Below are 25,687 nucleotides of genomic sequence, written 5' to 3'. Positions count from 1 at the left end.
AAGTCCAGTTCAGACTGGACGTCTGCCCGTGGGCAGCCCACTCAGACTTTCTCCAGCTCACAGTCCTCAGGAGTAAAAGCAGAGATGATGATCCTGACATTCACTGGACAGGTGCTATGAGGATGAAATGAAATAGTAGAAAACAACCAGGTCAAGGCCTGGCGTAAAGCAGAAGCTCAACAACTGGGCACCGGAGGATTATCATCATTGCTACCATCATCCTCATCCTCATAATTCCCATCACCATCACTACAACCATCATCATAAATATCATCATAACCAACAACAGCATCACCATCACCATCACCACCATCATAAATATCATCATCATTACCATCAACAGCATCATCATCACCATCACCACCATCATAAATATCATCATTACCATCAACAGCATCATCATCATCACCACCATCATAAACATCATCATTACCAACAACAGCATCATCATCACCATCACCACCATCATAAATATCATCATTACCAACAACAGCATCACCATCACCATCACCACCACCACCATCATAAATATCATCATTACCAACAACAGCATCACCATCACCACCATCATAAATATCATCATCATTACCATCAACAGCATCACCATCACCACCACCATCATAAACATCATCATTACCAACAACAGCATCACCATCACCATCACCACCACCACCATCATAAACATCATCATTACCAACAACAGCATCACCATCACCATCACCACCACCACCATCATAAATATCATCATTACCAACAACAGCATCACCATCACCATCACCACCACCATCATAAATATCATCATTACCAACAACAGCATCACCATCACCATCACCACTACCACCATCATAAATATCATCATTACCAACAACAGCATCACCACCAACCACCACCACCATCATCCTTCTTCCTTCTCTTTTCTGAGCCTAAGTCGCTTGTCCTTGCCCCTTTAACAGGATACACAGTAGTTTCTATCTTATAATAGAATTACTTGTATTCACATCTTTCTCAGGTTCATGTCCAGCTCTACAACTTCAGAGTTGTGTGAACTTGGGTAAGTTACTGTCTGACTCGGTTTCCTTATCTGTAAAATGGGACAGTAGTTTAAGTAAATTCATGGAACTATTGTAATGATTAAATGAGATAATGTATATAAAAAGGCAACACAATATCTAGTGTGTGGTAAATGCTCGATAATTGCTGGTCATGGTTGTTTGTGGCAGTATTATTTGTAGTAGTTAATCGCATTATCATTTGTCTTCCTAGCCTGTGAGTGCCTGAGGGCAGAGACCATTCCAGATTCATCTTGGCCTCTCCATAGAGTCTAGCACAGGGCCTGCCTCCCAGTGGATATTAATAAATGTTTGCTAAAATTGTCTTGGAGGCTCACAAAAAAATCAGATACAAAAGAACTCAAGGGAGAGGAGCCTGGGACATGGCCAAGGACAGAGGCCTGATGGGATCCTGAAAAACTTCAACAAATCTCCTGAAGAGAGCCATTTGTTACCCAAGCCAATCTGTAGGCCTGCTAGGAAAATTCATTCACTCATTCATTCAATCATTCATTCATCAAACTGACCAAATTTTCACTCTGGTCCAATAACAAATCCTTGCCCAGTGCTTTTCTTTCTTTCTTTCTTTCTTTTTTCTGTCGTGAAATCTTGTTTCCATCTGCCATGTCATCCGGTCTCCACAGAAGTGCTTGGAAGCAGGTAGAATAGGTACTGACAGTAAAGAAATGGAAGCTCAGAGAGGTGACAAGAGTTGCCAAAGGGCACACAGCATTCCAGGCCATGGTGGGGAGTGGGACAGGGTCCCTTTCATGACCTTGGCTCCTCCCCAGTGGCCCTGGGATGTCAAGTACTTTACAAATCCCGGGTCATTTTTTCTCACTGCCCAGTTCACTTCTCAACAAACAAAACTGAATTAAGTTATTTTGGTGCTACTTTAACACGTCTGTTAGGAAAGAATGCCTCTAAGTTCTATGAGAGCCACACAGTCTACATTTTGATGCTGACCCCAGACTGCCTGGGTTCAAATCTTGGCTCTGACTCATTAGCTGTGGGATCTTGGACAAATTAACCTCTCTGTGCTTCAATTTCTTCATTTATCAAGAAAGGACAAGATCTGTCTATGGGGTTGTGGTGAGCATTAGACGAGCTAATCCAGGTACAGTGTCTAGAGTAGCACCTGTACAGAGTAAGGGTTAGTTATTATTATTCATGATGCATCCCTGCACCTACAGCAAGGCCTGGCACATGGAAAATCCCCCGTAACCATTTGTTGGGTCTTTGAACGGATGAAACATTCCCTGGAAAGAGGTCAAGTGTGGATGAGCAAGTCAAAAGAGTAGCTGGAGCTCTGGCCCCCAGGAAGCTAGGGTCTCCCAGTTCCCGGGTCACAGCCAAATCTAGGAGGAAGGAGATTGGCTATTCTAGGAGTCAAAGGCCCTTCTACTTCTCCAAGAGATTTTATGCCCAATGAAGGGAAGTAAATACGAATGGTGATTAAGAACATGGGCTCTCGAGTCACATAATTAAATTCAAGTCCTTGCTCGTCACTCTGTCACTCACTAGTTACGTGCTTACCTCCCTGTATCTGCCTCAGTTTCCTTATCTGTAAAATGGGGATACTCACACCTATCCTGGAGGGATGTTGGGTGGATGAAATGTCATCTGGAGGAGGTAGAGCCTTCCGTACCTGGCCCCCGTCCACCGTGACAGTGATTGTGAGCCTGACAAGGTCGACAGCGGCTGAGTGTGATGGAGCTCATCCCCTGGACCATCCTGTGCCAGGTGCTGCTTCCAGCACACTCTCCCGCACGTAGGCTTTGGATGCCTCTGCCAGGGATAGGGCTCGTCGGAGCCGCCTGGGCTCCACTCTCGAGGCCAAAAAGCTGCTGTGAAAAGGCACGTTCTCTAGTTGGCCCCAGCGCCAACGGCCCGTTGGAGGCGAGACAGCTGCTCAAGGAGCGGCCCCCTGAGGAGGGTGGTCTCCAGAGAACCCCCCCTTGGAGAGTCCCTCCTAAGTGCCAGCGCCAGCAACTCGCAGCCGGCGCACAGCTGCTTCTAAGGTAGTCACCGTTCCCACGGGGGCCGCACACCCCTGTGCTCGGGTTCCCCGGCCAAGACCCGAGGCTGGCAGCGCTTCCTGCTAGTGGAAAGGAACGAACACCTACTGAGTCAGAAACTTTCCATTCCTGGTCTCGTTCACCCTCACAGCAGCCTGTGGGTGGGCACCCTGGTCTCTCCACGCGGCCGCTGTGCGACCCTGAATAAACCAGCCACCCCACGGCTCAGCTTCCTCATCAGTGCACACCACGTAAATATCCTCATTTATTAAACCCATCCTGCAGCGAAGGAAGCAGAGGCGCAGAGAGGGGGTGCAGTGTCCGGGATCGTGCAACGGACAAGTGACAAAGCTGGAGGGAGCTGTTTGGCTTCAAAGTTGATTCATTCATTCATTCATCCATCAATTCCATTTCAAAGGCCCACCATGTATGTGGTCGGCGCTGGAGGCACACTCTGTCTCTTTTAAAATACCTTCATATGATCTATTGCCCATCACTCCGAAGACCCTAACATTGACGTCAATTCCACATGACCGAGACACATGCCATCCTTCCCCCGTGCCAGGCACTGTGCGAGGTTCTGCTATTAGGGATCATGTGGAATTCGCATGACAATCCTGTGCAGTTGACTGTTTTATCCCCTTTACAGGTGACAACACGAGCCGCTCAGAGAGGCACGGAACCCGCCCACACTCACAAACATGGAGCCTGATGGGAGCCCGAATCAGCCCACCCTCAAAGCCACTCTCTTCCCTTCCCGCCATGTTGCTCCTTTCTCGCCTGACTCCCACCTGGCCCCCAGGCTCTGGAAGTCCCTCACCTGGCAGAGAAGGGCAGCTGCCAGCGCTAGTGGCCGATGCCCCCCACCCTGGACCTTCAGGACTCTGTGCCTCCCTGGTGCCCCCTGGTTGCTTATATCTTGCCCACTTCCAAAAACAGAGCATGAGGAAGATTAAAGGATAAAAGCATCGACTAAGGCTCGAACATCAGACGAAAGCAGAGTTTACACGTGAAGGGACAGGGCAGGGTGGAAGGAAGCGTCTGGAAGGACAGGGCTTAGGGACATGGGTGCTTTCACATCGCTGCTGGTAGTGGAAGTCGGCAGAGTGTTTTGGAAAGCAATTTCACAGCTTTCACCAAGAGCTCTGCCTCACAGACATCCATACTTTGGGGCAGAGTCATCCCAGTTTCCAGGAATATAGTCTAAGGAAAAAAATTCTATGCAAATCCCATGCAGCCTCATTTATGATACTGGAAGCAAATGTAAGTGCGAACACGTGAAAATGGCTAACAGGTCTATGAAAACAAGAGTACATCCCTGTCACGGGGGTTGCACGCTACAGCCGGCAGGCCAAATCCCACCGGCAGCCTGGTTTGTAAATAAAGTTTTATTGGAACACGACCACACCCACTCACGTGCATGATGTCTATGGCTGCCTTTGTGCTATAGTGGCAGAATGGAATAATGGGGACAAAAATATGGCTCGAAACCCTAAAATATTTACTCTCTGGCCCTTTACGGACAAGCTTGCTGACCTCTGATCTCCTTGGTGGAATACTATGCATCCTTTAAGAATATGATGCGCGGTGGAGAGAAGAAAGCCACAAAGTCTCATAGACTGGATGATTTCACTGACGTAAAAAGAAAAAAGCCCCTGCAAACAAAATCACATGAAACTGTATATAAACATACAGAACAGAAAGCATCAAAAAATAGAAAGAAATAGATGAAAATATTAAGTTTTTTTTTTAGTAGCAACACAAGGAGTAAATTTTTTTCTTTGCTTTCTTGTACTTGTTTTTATTTTCTAATTCTTAAGAAATATGAAAGTATTATATAATGGAAAAACACACACGTTTTTAAAGAAGACCTGCCTGGTTGAGTATCTTAGTTCTGGGCATCCTGGTAGCCAAGCAAAGAGTAAAATAAGAGGGGTTCTATTGTCTGGTAGTAGAAAGGTGCCAGGGAACAAGGAAGATCAAACTCTCCTGGCCTGGATTTCTGAGAGGGCTTGGTGACCAGGGTCTTTGATTTCAAGAGAATTGAGCAAAACAGTGGACAACGTTCTCTATTTTTTACCAATGTGCTTAACTATCTCCTGCATCCATGGCCGTTCCTGGTTATTGGTCCTCAAGTGATACCCAAGAGAGAGCTTGAAACTCTGGTTCTATAAAGGAAACTGTCCCAAGGGCCACGGTGATAGGAGTTTTCTTTCCAGGAAAACCTTGTGGAAACTTGTGGAAGAAAAGCATCCACATCTCCATGGACCCATGAATTCTTGACAGAGTCTTAGAGAACACAGCTTATGTTGAAGACCCGGGTGAGAAACAGAGAAAGGTGGGGTGCTCTGGGAGAAGCTGAGTGGTGCTGCCCCTGAAGGGGTTCTGCGGAGCCTCTGGGCCTTCTTGGAGCCCAGCTGGCAAACTGCTCCATCGGACCCATCCCCCTCGGGACCCATAGAGTCCCGGGTCTTTTTCCAGATGGAAGGCACTGACCAGAGCAGCGGAAAGGAAGCTCTGCACCCCCAGAAGGCAGGGCCAAGTCCTCTAGAGATGACAGGAGGGCAAAGACAAGGTTTCATTGTGAAGATTAAAAAGCGGGACTCATGATTGCGCTTCCATGGCCTTCCATGGCCCTGGGTGAGGGAAGGAAGGGTTTGACCTCTCCAACGGCAGTTCTAGTGCAGTCCGAAGGCTCTGACAGGGGGTAGGCTGAAGCCCAAGGGGAAGAGGGTCTCTCGCGGGGATAAATGTGTGAACTAAGGTCCCATCCCATTCCTAGTCCAAGCAGGAAGAAAAGAGGCCCACTATCCGTGGAGTGTGGAACAGTGTAGGGAAGTGACTGGAACAGGGGCTCTGGATCAGATTTGAATCCTGCTATATTACTGATTGACCCATGCCCAAAGTCATGGATTCTTTCCAAGCCTCAGTTTCCTCCATATGCAGGTTAAATGAGATAGTGCATGCCAAGTGCTTAGTGTCCGATCTATCCCACAGCACGTGCCCAGTCGCAGTCCGCTATTTGCCACGACAGACCTGGCCAAGCCTGAAACCCGCCATGCCAAGGGGATGGTAAGCCTAGGGCTTGATCTTCTATTCACACAGTCTTAAAGGCTCAGGAACGTTCTGGGGCTGTCACCAGTTTCTTGTAATTGGTGAACAGAAGACACACTGATAGAATTTTTAGAACAGCTGGGAGAAGCCGGGAGGGGCCATTGTCCAGGTGAGTGGCTCAGAAGCCTCTAGAAGGAGTTGACGAAATCATCTGCCTGTCAGGGTGATATCAGGGGGACAGCACCTGACAGAGTGCTCACGTGCCTCCTCCTCCAAGCAGCTGTCCCCATGCGGTTGAGATCGCGCCTCTTTTGCCCCGACGTGAGGGACACGTATCACATCATCTCTGTCGTGCCTTTGGGCCAGGCATCGTGCGCTACTGTGGTGGGCATTTGCTGGGTATCAGCCCCTCCGTGTCCCTTCTCGCTGCTTCTGTAATAGCACCCTGATTTCATCTGGGGGTCCTGGTCTTGGGAGACAGTAAACCAAAGCTCCCCTGCAGCCCAAGGGAGGGCACGAGGCTGAGCTCTATGTGCGGATGCTCTCTTCCAGGTCCTGGAATCTTCCATTCTCTGTGGCCATGGCAAGATTGCCACCAATTAATTTCTGGTTTTTTGCTCCCCTGAGGAGCCCTGGATCCTTTCTGAGTCTGGTTCTCCAGCTTTCCCACCAATTCTTGGAGTTTCCCATCCTTCCAACTTAAATTCTTTTGCTTATGTTGTCTACAGTAGCTCGTGTTGTTTGCACCAAAGAGCCCTAACAGGTACAAAGAGGAAGAAGTCAAAATGGCACCAAATGCAAACAGGAAAAATTCAAGTTAAATACTGGGAGCTACCCAATAGCTATTCCCCCTGTTTCTTCACTGTTGCTGGAGACCTGCCTTTATGGGGGCCAGCTGTTCCCCAGGCCCAGGGGGTAAACCATGATTAGTGCAATGCAGTAAAGGTGGCTGGATTCCACTTTCAAGTGACGGGTTCGGGCACGGACACGTGATTGAATTCTTGCCAATGGGACCCATGACTCCCATTTTACAGCTAAGGCAAGACTTTCTCAGCATTTCTGGGAGAGGGGTTCCTTGCAGAGACACAAAGAGAGAGATTTGGGGGGAGATGTTCCTCTTCTGCACCATCCACCACCATGTCTGCAAATGGCCCCTGGAACTGTCGTACGACCTCGGGTGAGATGGTGCAGATTCAGTGGTGAGTCTGGCAGAGGGGGAGAAGTTGGAAAGTACGGATACCCTTGACCTTGTTGGACTGCTGGGTTATTCAGCTCGGAACTGCCTCTATCTCCAAGCTTCTGGAGTTAATAAATCCTTATTGTTTAGACCACTTGTGATTTTTCTGTTACCTGCCCAAAGCCTCCTAATACCCAGCCAGAGCTTCAGACCTGGGACTGTGCGCCCTAATAGCACGCTGGGACAGCAGCATCAAGGGCCAGTGGCAGGAAGAAGCCCAGGGATGGGAGCATCCAGAGAGTGGGGCAAGCTTGTGGTGGGGCCAAGCAGGGCCCTTCAAGGGGGGACACAGGCAGCTTCTAGTGGCGGCGATCTCTAAAGCTCAAAGAATGGCAGAGGCATTTGTTTAAGGCAAGAACCCAGCCAGCAGCCTGAGGGTTCTGGGACACAGAATCTAGCCCAAAGTGGGGTCTGGGTGGAACGGTAATAGCCAGTCAGGGTCTCGGGGTCTGGAGTTCACGCGCAGCTGCGACCCTTGTAGAGAATTGGAGTCTAAGGCAGGGAAACAGGCAGAAAGAAGCGAACCCAGTTATGCAGAGTCGCCAACACGGCTGCAGCTCAGCAGCAGCCCCCCACCGACCGTCACCAGCCACAGGGATGCCAGATGCACAGTTCAAGGCCACCAGGCCAATCCCAGCCCCTGCCATCCCTGGGCATGGATGAGCTTCTGACCACTGTGGCTCAGGTGTTGGGCAGGTGCACGGGAGGGACAGTGCCCGGAGCAGAGTGGGGCAGTCAGGGGCTAGCAGGCTTAGGTCAGGAAGCAATCTCCGTCAGGAGTTGGGAGAGCCCTGGCAAGATTTCCAGCTCATGCCAGTTTGAATCCTATGGTGTGCAAGTGACCCTAAAGCTTCAGAGAGACAGCCCTGCTTGAGAGTAAAGGGATAGCAGCTGGACCAATGCTCCTCCCTCCATCCCATTCTTTGTGCATCAGCCCGGGGGCTCAGGCTCCTCCTGCTACATTCACACCTACAAATTGCCTGTTCAGCGTGCCCATGTCCCCTTTCCGGACACCGGACAAGCCCCAGAAATAATCCCTAGGGGTCACTTTTGGGGCTGGAAAGATTCTAAAAGGTCATCTAAGGTACCACTGTCATGTGATCAAAAGGGAAACAGAGGCACGGAGATGAGCAGGAGCAGGCTGTTACCCTGCTGCGACCTTGAGCAGTCAGCACCAGCTCTCAGATCCCGCCAGCTCTGACATTCCCTGGTTCTGCTCCAACAGGATGAACACGCAGAATTGTAAATGAGTGTTTCTGAGTCACGTGGGATGGTGCTGATCTTAAGCCCCCAGTGAGGGTCTGGCTCTTCCCTCCCTTGTGTCTCCTCTTCCAACAGCTGGGTTCCCTGGAAGCTCAGTCTTACCACGTGTTCTAAACCAACTCTTCTTCCCTTATAATCATCATAATCATCTACAGAACCCCTGGCTCAGACCCGCCTGCTCTAATATTGTGCCTGTTTCTGGAAACTGTGTCACTATCCCGTTCCCAAGGCCCAGCACCCGCCTTTGTGCTCAGTCCTGGTCCCGCGCCCAGCTGTAACCACACACCCCACGCCCCAGCCCGCAGTACTGCGACTGCGCAGCACGGTGGGGATATGATGGTGGCCAACGAAGCAAGTGCTTCCTGCTGGGTGAGAATTTTGCGTGAATTCCTTGATCAAATCCCCAAAGAGGCCTGTCAGGTGGTGACCATCGCTACTCCCATTTTACAGATAAGGGAGCTCAAGGCCAGCTTGCCAAAGTCACCAGGCTAATAAGTGGCAGTGCCAGGATATGTCCCCCTGACAGTCCTATGTCAGCTGGTTGTCTGGACTCTGTTTCCCTGGATTTTGCTGCAGGCCTGGACTGGATTCCTCTTGCTGCCACCCTCTCAGCTGGCCTTGAGTGCCCACTCTGCCCTGGGGGCAAAGTCGGTTCAACTCCCCACCTCTCTTACTCTGGAGCTCTCCAGGCTTCTGCTTCGTCCTTCAAGGAGGATGTGAGATTTAACAGCCCCAGAAGAACAGGTGGGGGGCAGGGGGGATAAGAAGAAGCCAGAAATCAAGCCTGGTTATTTGCAAATGTATACCGTGTAACAGCACCCATGAGGCCCGTTCCCTCTCTCACTCGTTCACTGGGAGTCACTGGGCTACATACAGCTTCAGGGGCTGACGGCAGCCGACCATCACACCCACCATCCAGGGGAAGCTGAGAATGTGTGACAGTCCTGTGTTCAGACCCCAGCTCTGTTCCGTATAAATTCTACAAACTTGAGGCAATTCCAGGTGCAAGGTGGCCTCTTTCAGCCTCCAACCCCCGGGCTGTGACATGGGGCTAATCAGACCACTCTGTGTGGCCTTCGCGAGGACGACACCCATGTCCTGTGCCTGGGCCTCAGTGAAGACTGGTTCCCCTGCACGCCTTTCCCTCACTGGCTCCCGCTCCCATTGCTGCTGGCCGCCTCCTGCATCATGGCCAGAGAGAGGCCTCTTGGGGCTGAGAAGCCGGAGCCTTCCCAGCGATGCGCACCGCGTGGCTGGCAGGGACTCAAGCGCACTCAGCATGCTGGAGATAAACACAGGGTCCGGGCACCTGATTCTCAACAACGGACTATTCTGAGGGTTTAATTGCTCATCAAGGGGAAGGCAGGCTCTGGGCAGTGACCAAGCCCAGAGAGTCAGGCCAAGCCCCGGGGCAGCAAACCCAGCAAGGTGCAGGTGCAGAAATGCCAGCCAACAGGTGACAGATCCCAGAAGGTCACACCGGGAGGGGGCTTAAAAAGCTTCTAGGGTGACCACACGCATAGCGTACAAGGGGGGAAGCGGAGGCTCAGGGGGGCGAGCGCTTTGATTCGTGGCGTTGACAAACGCTCATCAAGCTCCTCTCCAGGCCTGGCTCCGTGCTCAGCCTCAGGGGTCTCGCGGTGTGTGGGGACACAGATGGCATACATGCAATTGCGGTGCTGGCGACAACTGCCAGAAGGAGGCAGGGCCGGGGCTGCGGGAGCATGAAGGCACGCCACACTCGTCACAAGGGTCCCGAGTCCATTCATTCAGTCACCCGTGCGCTCTGTGCTTCCACGTGCCAGGTGCCGTAGACGCAGCCCTCAATCAATTCCAGTTCCAGCCTTCGCGGGCTTTCCGGGCTCGCGGCAGAGAGAGGTGGTCACAGAAATGAAGAGATAGAGGACAGAACGGTAGGGCATGTAACGCTGTAAGGGAAGATACAGCAGCAGGAGGGAGCGCAGGCACCCGCCGCTGATCGATGCTTTAGGTAGATGGTCAGGTCGATGCTAACGATGGCAAGTTAGCGTTAGCACGTGAGGTCGGCAGGGCAACGAACGTCCTCGCCTTGAGTAAAGAGGGGAACCAAGGCCCCAAAGATGACCTGCCCTGGGGGTCACAGAGCACCAACAACAGTTAGGAACGCCCCAGGTCTCTTGTCTTGCAGGCTGGAGCTGATGCCCTGCACAACATGACAGCCCCTCGGCCCCCTGGCCACCATCTTCCCGCCTCTTCCCCAGGGGGAAAGCACCAGGCCGCTCTGCTGGGTGGGGGCCAAAGCCAGGCCCTGCAACTCACCAGTCGTCCACACTGGCCTCAGGCACTGGAGACCGACAGCCGGAGCCCTGGCCGTGCAGGCACAGCAGGCGGGTGCGTCCCCTCTGCCACCTCCCACGGATGCCAGTGGTGCCCTCCCGTCAGACACACGTGGTCCCTCCACTTCTGAGCTACATGACCTCGACAGGTTCTGCTGTCGCTGGGTGTGGTTCTGCTCTCACAGCCGTGAGGGGATTAAACGAAGTAAGAGGTGGGATGGCCACAAGTGTCTGTGGCCCACAGTGGGCACCTGCCCTCCTCACAGCCTCCTCCCACCGTGCCTGCTCGCAGCCCAGAGCATCGCTCCCTCCTCAGGGCTCCCCCGGCTCTGAGGGCACTCGTGTCCCCTTGTGGTGTCTGCCCCTAGGCCCCCCACAACACTGCCCACTCCGAGAGCCGCCTGGGCGCCTGTGGATCTCCGGGCAGCCAGCCTGGCTCAGCGGACGGCCCCCCAGCCGCCGCTCCAGAAACGTCCCCCTGCTGCGTCCAGCCGCGAAAGCTCCGCCTGAAGGATAAGGGGCAGGCAGAACGGATTCCGAGTCAGCCTCTTTAACAGCCTCATGACCCAGGACAAGTTAACTTTTTTTTTTTTTAAATAAATGAGGATAATAATCAGTACCTGAGGTTCGGCAAAATTATATGGTGATTTTAATATTATTGTTTCCATGAAAGAATCATAGGTTGAGGCCAGAGTATTCAATTTGTAACCTGGTTCTACAATCTTTCCCACAATGTCCTGCCCCACGGTGTTCTCCTCTCACTGAACTCGCCAATGACAGGGAGCTCACTACCTGCTGAGAAGCCATGCCATGTTTTGACTGCTTCTGAGCAGTGAGAGACTTTCTGTTGCTTGAAGACCTGCCATGCTGAGCTCTGGAAAGCAGAGAGTGGGTGGTGAGCCAGCCGGGGGGGGGTCTGGGGAGAGGTGCAGGAGGGCGGAAGGAGGGAGCGGGAGCTAAGAGGAGCGCCAGGGAGCACTCCCAATGGAGCCCCTCGCAGGCTCTCAGCACCCCTGCCCAGATAAGCTCCCACTCAAGGTGTCTGCTCTGCTCTAGCCCAGCCCTTCCAGAAGACATCCTGCCTGGGCTGCCTCCTGCCTGGGGCTGCTCAACGGTGGGACCACAGGGGCCTGGGTTCTCAAGCCCTGATGTATGATTAATGACTCTGATGAGCTCACCAGCCCATGGAGGGAGGGCAATCCGAGGGGAGGCCAGAGGAAGGCTGGTTATGGATTTTAACCCTCTGATGTTACTGGCTGGGAATTTAACATCAATAATTCAAGGCAGTGGGGAGGAGGGGTTGAGAAAAATGCAAAAGAGAAAGAGAGGGAGGTAAGGAAGAAGGGAGAGAGGTCGGGAAGGAGGGGGGAGGGGCAGAGGCACAAATGCATTTGTGGAGTGTTCCCCATGTGCCCCTTCCCCCTCCTTCGGTTCCTTCAAGCCCCACTGCTGTCTCTGAAGCATCACCCCTCCCCCGAACTGCCACCCCGTTACCGGTTCAGAAACGGAGTCTCAGAGAGGAAAAGTGAGGGTTTCAGTGGTAGGGGGTGGGGGAATAGACCCAGGTCCGCAGATTCCAGAACCCAGGTTCTTTCTACTACACCTTGACTCTGGGGGGTAGCCAGGTCAGGGAACACAGAGGGTCCCTGCCAATGTCAGGACGCCCAGCCCAGCTCCCACGCTGGGGCTGACATGTGGCCAGGGGAGTTTGCAGGGCTTTCCCCCTGGGAGAGAAACCAGCCATTGGCCTTCTGGACAGCACCAGAACTTTGTTGCTGGAGCTGAAAAAATTAACTGCTATATTTAAAAGCATTGTTCCGTTGCTAAGGCAACAGAGGGGCTAAGAATAATATAAAAAGAAGATGATATGCCAGGTTGTCACTGGCAACCCAATTTTAAGGGTGTGTGTATGTGTTTTAAAAGAAGTGTGGGGGGGTGAGGTTCAGACTGTCTTCCCCACTCCCTCTGGCACCATCTGCCCCAGGGACATATCCAAGATGTAGCCAGGCCTGGGATCTCACCGGTCTGCCCAAGTTGGGGGAGGGCTGGCATGTCCTGGCCCCGAGCCTAAAGATAAAGGTGGCTCCCTTTCCCTAACTGCTGTCCCCTCTGGGCAGCCCCCCACTGCCTGGGCCGCCTCCCCCCACAGTGGAACCCCAGCCAGAGGCTTCTCTCAAACAGATGGCCCCAAAATAACTTCTTCTCCCCGACCTGGAGCTCGCAGCCAGGCTGGCAGACTCCCCGGGGACCACCAAGGAACACAGATGGTCGGAGAGAACAGCAGGCAGATTTATCGATCTGCAGCCTGGATGTCAGGGCTGAGAGGTGGCTTGGGGCAGACACAGGCACAGGGTGGCCCCAGCTCTCCGAGGAGCCCTAGAGAGAAGCACTAGGTCTGACCTCGGTCTAGAGCCTGGGTCCCAGAGAGCAGGCCTGGTGAGGGACCCTGAGAAGGTGGATGGGGACAGAGGCCCCTTGCACACCGGCTTGTCGGGGCTGGGACGGAAGCGCTCGTGGGAGACACACAACTGGACAGCAAAACAAACAAACAAAACCCCCAGGGCAGTTCATCAACAGTCGCGTTTCGGGAAGAGATTTGTTATTTTTGCCTTTGTCACAGTCCAGCCGCGTGGAGGAAAGCTGCAAAATCAGCCCAACCAGGGACCCCAGGCCAGTCTGCCACCTACTGCCCTGTGAGCTCGGGCAAAGCCCCGAGCATCTCTGGCCCTTGGTCTGATCATAAGCAGAAAAGACTATGACTTTTTTTAAGGAGTGTGGCTTGGCTTTGATAAACCAACACGGATAGAGAGCCAGGCTGGGCTCACAGAATTCCCTCCACAGACAGCACCATCCACCAGGAGAAACCTTCACCTGAGCATTTCTCTGTGTTGGGCCAATCCTGAAGGCCACAGAGGTGCCTGGGGAACTTGAGGGAAGGAGGGAAAGTGACCAAGGAGGTGTCTGGGTGGCGGTAGTCTGGGAAGGCTTCTTTAAGGAGGTGGAATTCTAAGAGGATGACATTTCTGTGCAAATAAGTGAGGAGTGACACACAGCTGGGGACCCAGAGTGGCCTAATGTTCCTGGAGGGGTTGGGAATTCCAAAGAAAGAAGCAGGTCTAGTAGAATGAGGAAGGGAGGGAGAGACATTCCAGGCAGAAGGAATGATTGAAGCAAAGGCAGGGAGGAGGCAGAGCACAAGGAGGGTCTGAGGGCAGGGGGAAGGCTCGCTGGGCCAGAACGTCCACGGAGGGCTTGCTGGAGAAGGGAAATGGCCGGGTCTGTGTTTCAGAAAGACCTCTGTGTGGAAGCTAGCTGGGTGGAGTGAACTGGAGGCAGGGGGGCCCATGGGGATGCTGGTACAGGAGTCCAGGCCAGAGAAAGGAAGCCGGGCTAAGGCAGAATGAGGTTTCACAGAGCATAAGGTGCATCCCTGTCTAACACCTCCCCGGATCAAGCCAGGATGGACAGACGGTACTGCCCGACCCCAGCGCTCTCCCGTTCTTGCTCAGGGCCTCCCACAGGCAGGAGGTGCCTACCAGGTATAGAGTTGTGACCTATCGATTTCCCATCCTCTAGAAGTGGGCAAATCCAGGAGAGCTGGAGGGGCCCAGTGACGGAGAGGTCTCATGGGTGGGTGTGGTCAGGGAGGGCTTCCTGGAAGAGAGGCAGGCCTGGGTCATGGAGAGCCGTGAGCTCCAGGCTGAGGGGCTGCAACTCCTGTGGTCACTGAAGACCTGTGGGAAGCCAGGAGGGGTCAAGAGAGGGGGAGAGGTGAGCAAAGCTGTTTTAGGAAGCCAAGCTGGGTAAAAATCCAGCACCTTACTCCTCTCCCTGCCTCTCAGACACAGGACCCTCCTTTTCCAGCTGTCTGAGTGCTGGCAACAGACACCAGACCTTCAGTGTACGTCACGGAGAATGGGTATGTTGACTCAACAACTACTCTTATCTCAACAGAAGACAGCAGCCCCCCACCGAGCCTCAGCCTTCCTGTCTCCCCTTGCAAGGGCAGGACGCACTTCTGGGCTTCCTTTCCCATGAGGGAGGTACCCCGAGTGCGTCTGGGACAGTGTCTGGGCCTCATGGAGTTCAGGCTGGGTCAGCACATGGGCAGAGAGCAGTCCCAAGTGGCTCAGCCTCTGGGGGACCAGAACCTGGCTAGAGGTTTCTGGGCCAGGGCAGCCCCAGGAAGTCTGGCCCTTGCCCTTTCTCTGCCTTCAACAAACATTTATTGAGCACCTATTATGTGTCAGGCACCATTCTAGGCACTGAATCAAACAAAATCCCTGCCTTCTTGGAGCTTAAATTCTACTGGGGAAACAGTCAATAGTCAACAAATAAATATCGTCAGGTAGTAATGTGTACTACGAAAGAAATCAACAACTCAGGGGAGGAAAAGGGACCAGAGGAGGTGTTTGAGTGAAGGTGGTCAGGGAAGGCTTCCCGAAGGAGGTGAGATGCTAAGAGGGTGACATTTCAGCAGAGGCCTGAATGAAGCGAGGGGGCAGTGGAAAGAGTATTTTGGGGGAAGAGTATTTCAGGCAGAAGGAATGGTACCTGCAAAGGGCTTGAGGCAGGAATGAGTTTGGTGTGTTTCTCTGACTCCTCGTCTAGTGCTCTTGGGAAAAAAGAGGTGCAGAGAAGTCAGCTGTCTTGCCCAGAGTCATACTGTTGATTAGCGGCCCAGCAGGGTGAGAGGGCAAGGTTGCTGCCTGTCAGTCCAGGGCTCGTCCACCACTGAACGGGCGACTGGCCACATTTCAGGGCATGGGCTCCAGTGGGAGTGTGGGTGCCGGCTGCTGCCTGTGGGGGAGGGGGCTCTGGGGGTAAGACAGTCATTCAGTCAACATGTATTGAGTACCTACCACATGCCGAGTGCTGGCTGTGCGGGGCCCTGACATTGAGCAGAGCACACGGGCACAGAAGCACTTGCCATCAGGGAGCCCACGTTCCAACGAAGGCTGCAGAATCCCCCAGAATCTGGGAATCCCAGAAGGAACATGACAGCATCCTAGCCTCAGAGAATGCAGAATGACTCAAGCACAGGCTCTCGGCAGAGGACAGCTGACAGGGCCCTTCAGCAGCACTCGGTCCATTTTAAAGAGGGAGGGACTAGGGCTGGGGCACGGCATGTCCCACACATGGCAGCCAGAGGCACTGCCAGCACCTGACGCCCCTGAGTCCAGGTTCCTGGCCCAGTGGGCTGTGTGTGGGCGACGGAGATGAGCATGGGCTTGGTAGCCAGACAGACTGGCTGTGTGTCTGTCCCTCACGCTGGCTAGGGCGTGCAGTCCTTGTGAACCTCAGCTTCCTCATCCGAAAAATGGGACTAATAGGGCATCTATCTCAAATAGTTCCTGTGAAAATTATGGTAACGTATGTAAAGGGCTTAGCATGGTAAATGCGCCAAATGCTTGCCGTTGTAATTATTCGTGAAACTTCGAGGACACTAGTATCTCTTCTTGAAGGTGACAGAGATTGGACTCTGCTGTGATCTGAACAGCTGACCTGCCCCAGCTACAGGCTTAGTATCCCGCAGAGGGTCTGCCCCAGCGTGTTAGCTGATGGAGAGTAAGGGTTGTTTCACTCCCACCTCGGAACAATAACATCGTGTGTGCGGCCTGGCCTGAGTCCTCTCCCTTCGTCTCTCCCCTTCTTTCCATTCCCTCCTGTGTCTCTGTTTCTGTCTCTATCTCACACACACACACAGAGACACAGTCAGAAAGACAGACAGACAGACAGACACTCACACACAGAAGCACATGCTGCAATTAAGGCCGTAAGACTTTAACACCCCCCCCCCCCAGGCAGTGGGAGCCAAAGGGAAGTAGAGAAGTTTCCAGAAGATTCTAGCTCGGAGTGTAGGTACATGTTTTAATCCTCCTCCTTGGCTAGGCTGAAACTAACCTTGATAGGCGTAGGGCCTGTCCAGAGGTCAGGAGGGCAAAAGCACATGGCCAGGCGGGGTTGATAAGAAAGACAACATTGATATAAGAGACCAGGGCCCAACGGCCAGAGCGGAGGACTCAGAGTGCACGGCAGCAGCCATGGATGGTAGCTGTGCAAAAGGCACCTCAGAGGGACTTCCTGGAAGAGGAGGGGTGAGGGAGGAGGGGTTCATTTGAGCTTTGAAGGATGGGAGGATTTGGCCAAACAGACGTCATTGCTCAGTATGAGCCCAGCATTACAGGCAGAAAACTAAACAAAGTACAGAAGCACAGAGGTTGGAACTTGGAGGACACAGAACAACAGCAGCTTCCAGCGATGACTGGGGCTTTCTCTAAGGTGGAAGAAGTGAACAAACAATAATTCTTTCATTCACGTGAATAACTCCCCCATCTAGAAAGAGGCGAGGCAGACTGGACCTTCCTGCACCTGAATTATTCCGTCTCCCAAATGTGTGTGTCCCTGACGTGGGAGGGAGATGGCCCCAGAATAGATATTCTTGACCAACACGTGGTTGTTGCCTCCTCCCCGCCCCCCACTGCTCAAGGCACCTGGGGCCAATTTCCTTGTGCCCATCAAGAAGTCCTAGGCTCATCTGAAAGCCTCGGGTTTCCTGGGACGGCCAGAGCACTTCCTCAGCCTCCCCTCAACCACATGGCACCCCAGGTGGGATGATGGTCCGTGCCCACCCCACACCGGGAACCTGACCCTCGAAGGGGCGTGGCATCTGGCCGACATCCTCCACCTGGTTAAGGAGCAGAGCCACGGTCTGCAACCAGAAGAGTGGAACTCCCAGCCCCCAAGTCCCATCCACCAGGGTAGGCTGTCTCTTGCCCTTAAGCTGCCCAGGCCAAGAACGGAAGCCAAGATGGGGAGCAATTTGGTCCCACAAGGCCTCAGACTGGAGGGTCACGGGTGCCCTGCCACACCTGCCACTCCAGAGGCCCATGCTCTCTGAGACAGCAGACTCTGACTTTGGTTTCAGCCAAGTGCCCCTTCCAAGCCACCTTGGCCCTTCCTACACCTCCCCTGCCCACCCTCCAATATCTGCCCAGGCCTCCTTCTGGGTCCCAGATATTGAAACCTCTTCAGGACAGCCAGGGAATCCCATGATCAGTACACTGAAGCAGACATGTGCACAACACCACCTCTGAGCAGGCCCCCGGGGCTGCAACTCTTGAAGAGACTGAGGGAGAAAAATGCTGGCACCTCCCCCGCAAATGGAACAAACGGTTCATTCATGGGTTGATTCCATTGGACACACTTAGAATCGCTTTGGATCCATCCACAGAAACGTGCTCATCGGGTCCCGGCTCCCCCACCTCTTCAAAGCCTAGTGAGTGTCATTCCCACGCAAGGGGTTGAGGGAGCTACGGGTCGAACAGGTAGAACCAGAGCCAGGCTCTGATTATCAAGAAGCTCACAAGTGGAACAGCCAAGGAAACAGTCAAAAAAACTAAGAGGCAGCCCACGGAATGGGAGAAGATATTTGCAAAGGACACTACAGATAAAAGACTGGTATCCAGGATCTACAAAGAACTTCTCAAACTCAATACACGAGAAACAAATAAACAAATCAAAAAATGGACTGAAGATATGAACAGACACTTTTCCAATGAAGACATACAATGGCTAACAGACACATGAAAAAATGTTCAAAATCATTAGCCATCAGGGAAATTCAAATCAAAACCACACTGAGATACCACCTTACGCCAGTTAGAATGGCAAAAATAGACAAGGCCAGAAACACAATTGCTGGAGAGGATGTGGAGAAAGGGGATCCCTCCTACATTGTTGGTGGGAATGCAAGTTGGTACAGCCACTTTGGAAAACAGTGTGGAGGTCCCTTAAAAAGTTAAAAATTGAGCTCCCCTATGACCCAGCCATTGCACTACTGGGTATTTACCCCAAAGACACAGACGTAGTGAAGAGAAGGGCCACATGCACCCCAATGTTCATAGCAGCATTGTCCACAATAGCTAAATCGTGGAAGGAACTGAGATGCCCTTCAACAGATGACTGGATTAAGAAGTTGTGGTCCATATATACAATGGAATATTACTCAGCTATCAGAAAGAACGAGTTCTCAACATTTGCTGCAACATGGACGGCACTGGAGGAGATAATGCTAAGTGAAATAAGTCAAGCAGAGAAAGACAATTATCATATGATTTCTCTCATCTATGGAACATAAGAACTAGGATGATCAGTAGGGGAAGAAAGGGATAAAGAAAGGGGGGTAATCAGAAGGGGGAATGAAACATGAGAGACTATGGACTATGAGAAACAAACTGAGGGCTTCAGAGGGGAGGGGGGTGGGGGAATGGGATAGACTGGTGATGGGTAGTAAGGAGGGCACGTATTGCATGGTGCACTGGGTGTTATACACAACTAATGAATCATCGAGCCTTACATCGGAAACCGGGGATGTATTGTATGGTGACTAACATAATATGATAAAAAAGAAGAGGAAGAAGAAGAAGCTCGCAAGTGGAGAACCTGGAATCTTCGAGCACTGTTGGTGGGAATGGAGAATAGCACAGCCACTGTGGAAAACAGTATGGCAGCTCATCGAAAAATTAAAAATACAATTACGATATGATCCAACAATTTCATTTCTGGGTATTTACCCAAAAAAAAAATTGACATTAGAATCCTGAAGAGCTATCTGCACTCCCATACTCCTGCAGCATTATTTCCAATCGCCTAGATGTCCATGTGACCTCAGTGTTCACTGACGGACGTGTGGAGAGAGAAAATGGGCCATAGACGTACAACGGGGTAGCACTCGGCCTTGAAAAGGAAAAAGTCTGCAATACGGAACCACACGGATGAACCTGGAAGACAAGATGCCAAGCGAAAGACGCCAGTCACGGAGGGCAAATCGTGTTTGATTCCACGTATATAAGGTACGAAAAGAGTCGAGTTCACAGAAACAGAGAGTAGAATATGGTCGCCAGGGGCTGGGGGAAGAGAGAATTGGGGAGGTGCTGTTCAACGGGTATAAAGTTTCAGTTATGTGAGATGAAAAAGTTCGAGAGCTCCATCGCACATCACACCTGCACTTAACAGACACTATATCGTCTGTTTGCAATTTTGTTAAAAGTAGATCTCAGGGCACCTGGGTGGCTCAGCTGGTTAAGCATGTCTGCCTTCGCCCCAGGTCGTGATCTCAGGGTCCTGGGATCGAGCCCTGCGTTGGGCTCCCTGCTCAGTGGGGCGCCTGCTTCTCCCTCTCCCTCTGCCCCTCCCCAGCTCGTGTGTTGGCTCACACTCTCTCTCTTTCTCTCTCTCTTTCTCTTTTTAAAAAAAAGAGTAGATTTTCTGCTAAATGTTATCATAACAATAAAAGCTCGTAAGCTAGACGAAGAAATGTAGACGGGTGCACAGGGTAATTCATAGCAATTCTTTCTCTAGCCCTACCCTGTGCTAGACACAGGCCTGAGGTTTCACTCTATCAATTCATTTAACCGGTGACAATACTATGAAGGATGTATCTCAATGATCTCCACTATACAGAAGAGTAAACTGAGGCACAGAGAGGTTGAGTAACTTGCCCACGATAGCAATCACGCTGCTCCCAGGCACAGAGCGGGGCCTGGAACCCAGGCAGTGGCTGCAAGTCTGTGATCCAGCCCTCCATTCTGCTGTGTCATGGTGCATACAAGTATATTCCCTAACAGGCAACACACTGGGCAGTATGGTGGGGGGGTGTGATTGACTCTACCAGGAGGAGGGGGCATGGACGTTTTCTGAAGGGAGAGACACCTGAACTGGACCCTCAACGATGAAGAAACCATCACCCCTGAAGTTAGCAGTGAACACACCCCCAGCAACCCCTACCTTCCCCCTCAACCCATGCAGTTGGGTCTCGTCCTCCCGGCTGCAACCTCCCAGGGCTCTCTGTGTGCGTCTCCTTTGTCGTGTGGACACGGGGTCTGCTTTGCCCCAGCTCCAGACTTGTCTCACCTCCCTCCAGAGCAGAGCCCTCGTCCCACCTGCTTCTCACTGGCCTGGGAGGTAGCTGGCGCTTCTGAAATATTTGTGGGATTGACATGAATTCCCCTTAGATGCTGAGGCTGGCCCCCGTGGAACCATGAGATTGGTAAAATAAATGTGGCCACTCTTTTTCCCTCCCTCCCTCTTTCTCTCCCTTCCTCCTTTCCTTACTCCCCTCCTCCCTCCCTTCCTCCCTCCCTCCCTTCTCTCCTTCTCTCCTTCCTCTCACTTTCAACAGCTATTTATTGAGAATGCATTGTATGTAGAGCTGGGATACAACAGGAGAGCCTCTATTCTGCAGGGACACACGGTCCAGTAGGGGAGACAAACTACAGAAAGACAATGGCAGAGTGACAAGTCCCGGTGTGAGTGAGTCCACAGGCACAGAAGCACATTGGACAGACGGCCTTAGGTGTGGAGGGGGCAGTCAAGGAAGGCTTCCCCGAAGTGGCATCTAAACTGCAACCTGTGCATTGAGTAGGAATTAGTCTCAGTGTGTGTGTGTGTGTGTGTGTGTGTGTGTGTGTGTGTACATGCATACAGATGCCTGCCAGTTATGGGGAGGGAGGTTCAGCCCAGAGCTTTCTAGGAAGAGGGAAGCACTTCTGCAAAGGCCCGGAGGCACAGAACCGCACCACATTCCAGGAGGTTCTAACACAGAAGTGCAAAGGGAGGAGAAAGAGCCGGGTGAGATCCCGAGGACCCTTGCGTGCAAGTGACTCTAGAGGAATTTGGCATTTAACATTGGAGGCCACAGGGAGCTATTAAAGGATTTTATGCAAAGGATGATGTTACCTGATTTGTGTTTTTAAAAGATCCCCCTGGCGCGCTGTGGGGAGGAGACTGGAGTGCTGGTGACAGTTAGAAGCAGCTACAGAATCCAGGTAAGACAGAGCGGTTAGCAGTGGGGGAGGAGGAAGGGGAACACCTGACAGATCTTGAGTCAACAGGACTCGACTGCCTTGGGTGGGGTGGGGGACCTGCTCGGGAGGAAGCCTGAGTCTGGGGCATGCCAGCCCTTCCCGGGCCCCTCTAGCACCACCTCTGTCCTCATCCCACTGCCACAACTGGAAGCCAGGGAACGTGGGGGAGGGGGGCTCCATGAACTACTGTACTTGTGGCCCCATCCCATGAACCGGGAGCCATCTTACTAGCGAAAAGCGTATCCACACCATAAACATCATAACCCACACACATGGCCATCCACCACCACAAAAGACGCCGTGAGGCTCCCGCAGAATTGCCTGATTCTGATCATTCCCGTTAATATTGGTTTGCTCCTCGTACGTCTCACTCTGTTGCCCGCGAGCACTCAGCAGCGCTCACGTAGTACCAGGGCCGGGAGCCGAAGAAAAGACAATGGGAGAAAAACGTAAAACTGAGATAATTCCTAAGTAATCATTTTGTTCTTTACTGCAAATTGGGGAGCGCGAGGTATCGATTTAGTTCAGCCGTGGAACTGAAAACAGCACAACTTTCAGACACGGGGTGAAGCGTTGCTCAAGGTTTCTCCTGGTCAAGGTTGGAGAGCAATCTGATCTCGTAGCTCGCGCTCAAGAGTGAACGACAACAGAGGACCCCCGAGCCCTCCTGGAGCTATCAGCAGCTCAGCTCTGGAAACGCAGGGCAAGGAGCTTTCCCCGCGGCCTTCGAATGTCATCATCTGCCTGCACACCCAGAGAACGCAGCCTTTAGTGTCTCCGGGGATCACAACAGCCAGGGGCTGCCTAAACGTGGGTCACCTTCTGCTAGTTTGCAGGGGAAGCAGCCAGTGGTGTCTCGGGACGAGCTCTCACATTCCCTTCTGCCACCATTCATGTCACCTTCCAAAGGAGCAAACCGTCCAGACTGCTCTAACAGAAATCCATAGACAAGGTGGCTTATAAACCACAGAAAGTTATTTCTCACAGTTGTGGAGTCTGGGAAGCCCAAGATCAAGGCATCCACGGGTTCAGTGTCTGGTGAGGACCTGCTTCCTCGTTCGTAGATGGCCATCTCCTTGCTGTGTCCTCACATGGTGGGAGGGACGAGGGAACCCTCTGGATCTTTTCCAGGGGTGCTGATCCCACCCTGAGGGCTCCACCCTCACCACCTCATCGTCTCCCACCGGCCCCACCTCCCAATACCATCACATTTGTTAGGTTCCAACATCTGCATCTGGGGGAGACACAGAGTCAGTCTCTAGCCCAAGCAGAAAACTTAGGTAAAAAGTGTGCTCGGCAAAGGCAACTCTAAGATAAGTCTCCTGTATGCTCACTCCCGGCACACAGTGCTACCCATGAACCTCCTCCGGGAGCAGCTGGCGGGGCGGGGCACCCCGCAGAGAAGAGACCGCCTTCCCGGGTAACGCCCGGTACTGAACCAATGTAGGATGAACTTCTCTTCACCAGGCACTATTGCTGCCAGAGAAAGTGAATAAAAATGCTTATAAAAGAACACCATTCTGCAGTTGGGAAAACTGAGGACCGGCGAGCAGACTGGCTCAGATCACACGCTCAGGAGGTTCCGGGACATCTGGCCACACCTACCCTCCCTGGTCTTTGAGACAGACGATGGAGACCAGGGGCATCCAGCTCTGAGCTGATGTCACAGTCTGGGAGCACGTAATTGGCAGGGGGCGGAGCCTAGGCAGGGAGATGTGCAGCTAAGGTGCGTCTGGTGCCCTGTTAAGAATTGGAGGTCCCAACCCCAGCCCCACCAGCTGGCACACACACCCTGCACAAACCCGGGTAAGTCACTCAACATCTCTGGTTTCGGTCGGCAAATCTACACTGATGACAAAGGCTGGGTGACATGGGATCACTTCAAAGTCCTTCCCTGATTTAACAAATCCCCGTGTTTGATTACAGCTATGTCCAGTGGGTGACGCGAGGGGAAAGAAGAAATGACTATCTTTATCAGATCTGCGAGATATATTTTTTATCCCGGTGATTATTTGATTTTGTTTTATTCTACTTTTAAAGACACAGCTGCTGCAAGGACAAGGGGGGTGGTGTTGGATTGGCGAGTCATTGGTCTGCATTGAGGTCACTGTGAGTCTTGTCTGAGGGCAGGGGCTCCATCTCAGGCAGGACAGTGTGGCTTCCAGGCCTGGACGGGGCTGGGGCAGGACTCAGGCTGGAGACAGCAGAAGCCAGTGAAGGACTCCAGGAGGGCCCTCCCACCCAGACAAAGAAGAGGATGGGCTTCTCCCCCCTGCAGCTTCAAAATGACAGTCTTCAAGCCTTTCCCACCAACAATCCCACATCAACCCTGGGAAAGGGGTGGGCCGGCTGTTTGTTGCCCCAATTCACAGAGGAGGAAACTGAGGTTCAGAGCAATCAAGTGACTTGTCCAAAGTCCCACAGCAAGTGGGTGAGAAAGGCAGAACCAAAACCCAGGACTCAATGTTTCCTACCCTCTTTGTAGGAAACAGGCGACCCTAGGCAGGATGGGCCCATATAAAGGCCCCTCCACACTATGAATGGCATCCCTGGACTAAGAATGTTTCAAGAGGGCCATAAATGCAGCTGGGCCTCGAAACTGGCCCCACCTATCCAGTTGGCATCTTCCCATCTCTGCCACAAGCCTCTCCCAGTTACAGAACAAGGAATGATGGTTCCTTACGAGGAAAAGCTGTCGAGATGAAAGAGAGCAGAGCCATCTCTTCCTGATGAATTCTACAGCTACAGCTGGGGAGGGACATCTTGTGGGGAGGGCTGTTGTGGGACTGCCTGACACAACAGCAAAGGGGTAACAGAGAATATTCCAGAAGCACCCAGAGACCAAACTATTATCTGTTGCTGATGGTACTGCTTCCTTCCAAACAGGATGGGTAGTGGCCTGGACCAAAGATCCATAGGACCCACGAATAAAGCTAATAAGCCAGTGTCTGTATGCAAACTGCATAAGAAACCAGGGTCACCGGTCCTCTGTCTCTTCTCCCAACGGTCCTCAAAAGACACTACCAGAGATCAGCCTAGGCTCAACAACCCCGGAAGCAGGAGTATTGCCCCCATGTCACCGGTGAGGGGGGAGTGACTCAGAGACTAAACAAACCCGTCCCAGGGCCATTCTAAGACGCAGGTGCTGTTACTTTTGGAGGCCTCTCCCATATTATACAAAACACATCTCCTGAATGTTCTCTTTGGCTGGAAAAAAACTCTGAATTTTTAAAATAATTTTGCTTTTGAAATTATTTGCAGTGAGTAACTAATAAGATTAACGATCGGCTCTGCCTTCTCAGCAATCATCGTCTATCATCAGAAACCTTGGCAAGGCGCAGCACCGCAGCCCTCAAAAGAGAGGGCCGTTTTTATAAATACGAAAGCAAACAATTAATCATGTTTGAATATATTAACTAAACATTCATTTTGATCAGCCGTTGTATTTTGGAACCCAAACTTTTTTTTTTTTTTTTCATGTCTCCAACATTGTTGTAGGCCCTTCAGGAGCACACGGACCGCGATGTGGCTTGGGTACGTCAGGCCCCAGGAGAGGGGGGAGGTGGGGAGCTGGGATGGGAGCACAGGAGTCATTCCAAAACCAGGCTCTTTCCTGACCAGGGGCTCCCCCAGGGGTCAAGCCTCCTCCTCTAAGAGGGACATTGCCAAGTGGAGGTTTGGAAGGGGGCTGGGAATGATGTCCTTTGAGTGGCTGCTAAGAATGCGGAGGGGTGGGCAGAGGGCAGAATGGGTGAAAGAAGTCAAAAGGTACAAACTTGAGTTAAAAAACAAAGAAGCCCTGAAATTAACAAACAAATAAATAAATAAGTCCCTCCTGGGGTGTAAGTGTACAGCCTGGTGACTACAGTTAATAACACTGTAT

General features: G+C 52.2%; 1 protein-coding gene across 1 annotated transcript in view; it reads right to left on the bottom strand.

Moving 5' to 3' along the window:
• Positions 1-25,687, bottom strand: part of HIVEP3 (HIVEP zinc finger 3) — a 451,731-nt gene that overhangs the window by 155,073 nt on the left and 270,971 nt on the right. The gene's annotated exons all lie outside the window — the stretch shown is intronic.

Source organism: Ursus arctos, unplaced genomic scaffold (assembly GCF_023065955.2).
Source record: "Ursus arctos isolate Adak ecotype North America unplaced genomic scaffold, UrsArc2.0 scaffold_12, whole genome shotgun sequence".
Lineage (NCBI taxonomy): Eukaryota > Metazoa > Chordata > Mammalia > Carnivora > Ursidae > Ursus > Ursus arctos.
This window is presented reverse-complemented; position numbering and strand designations above follow the sequence as displayed.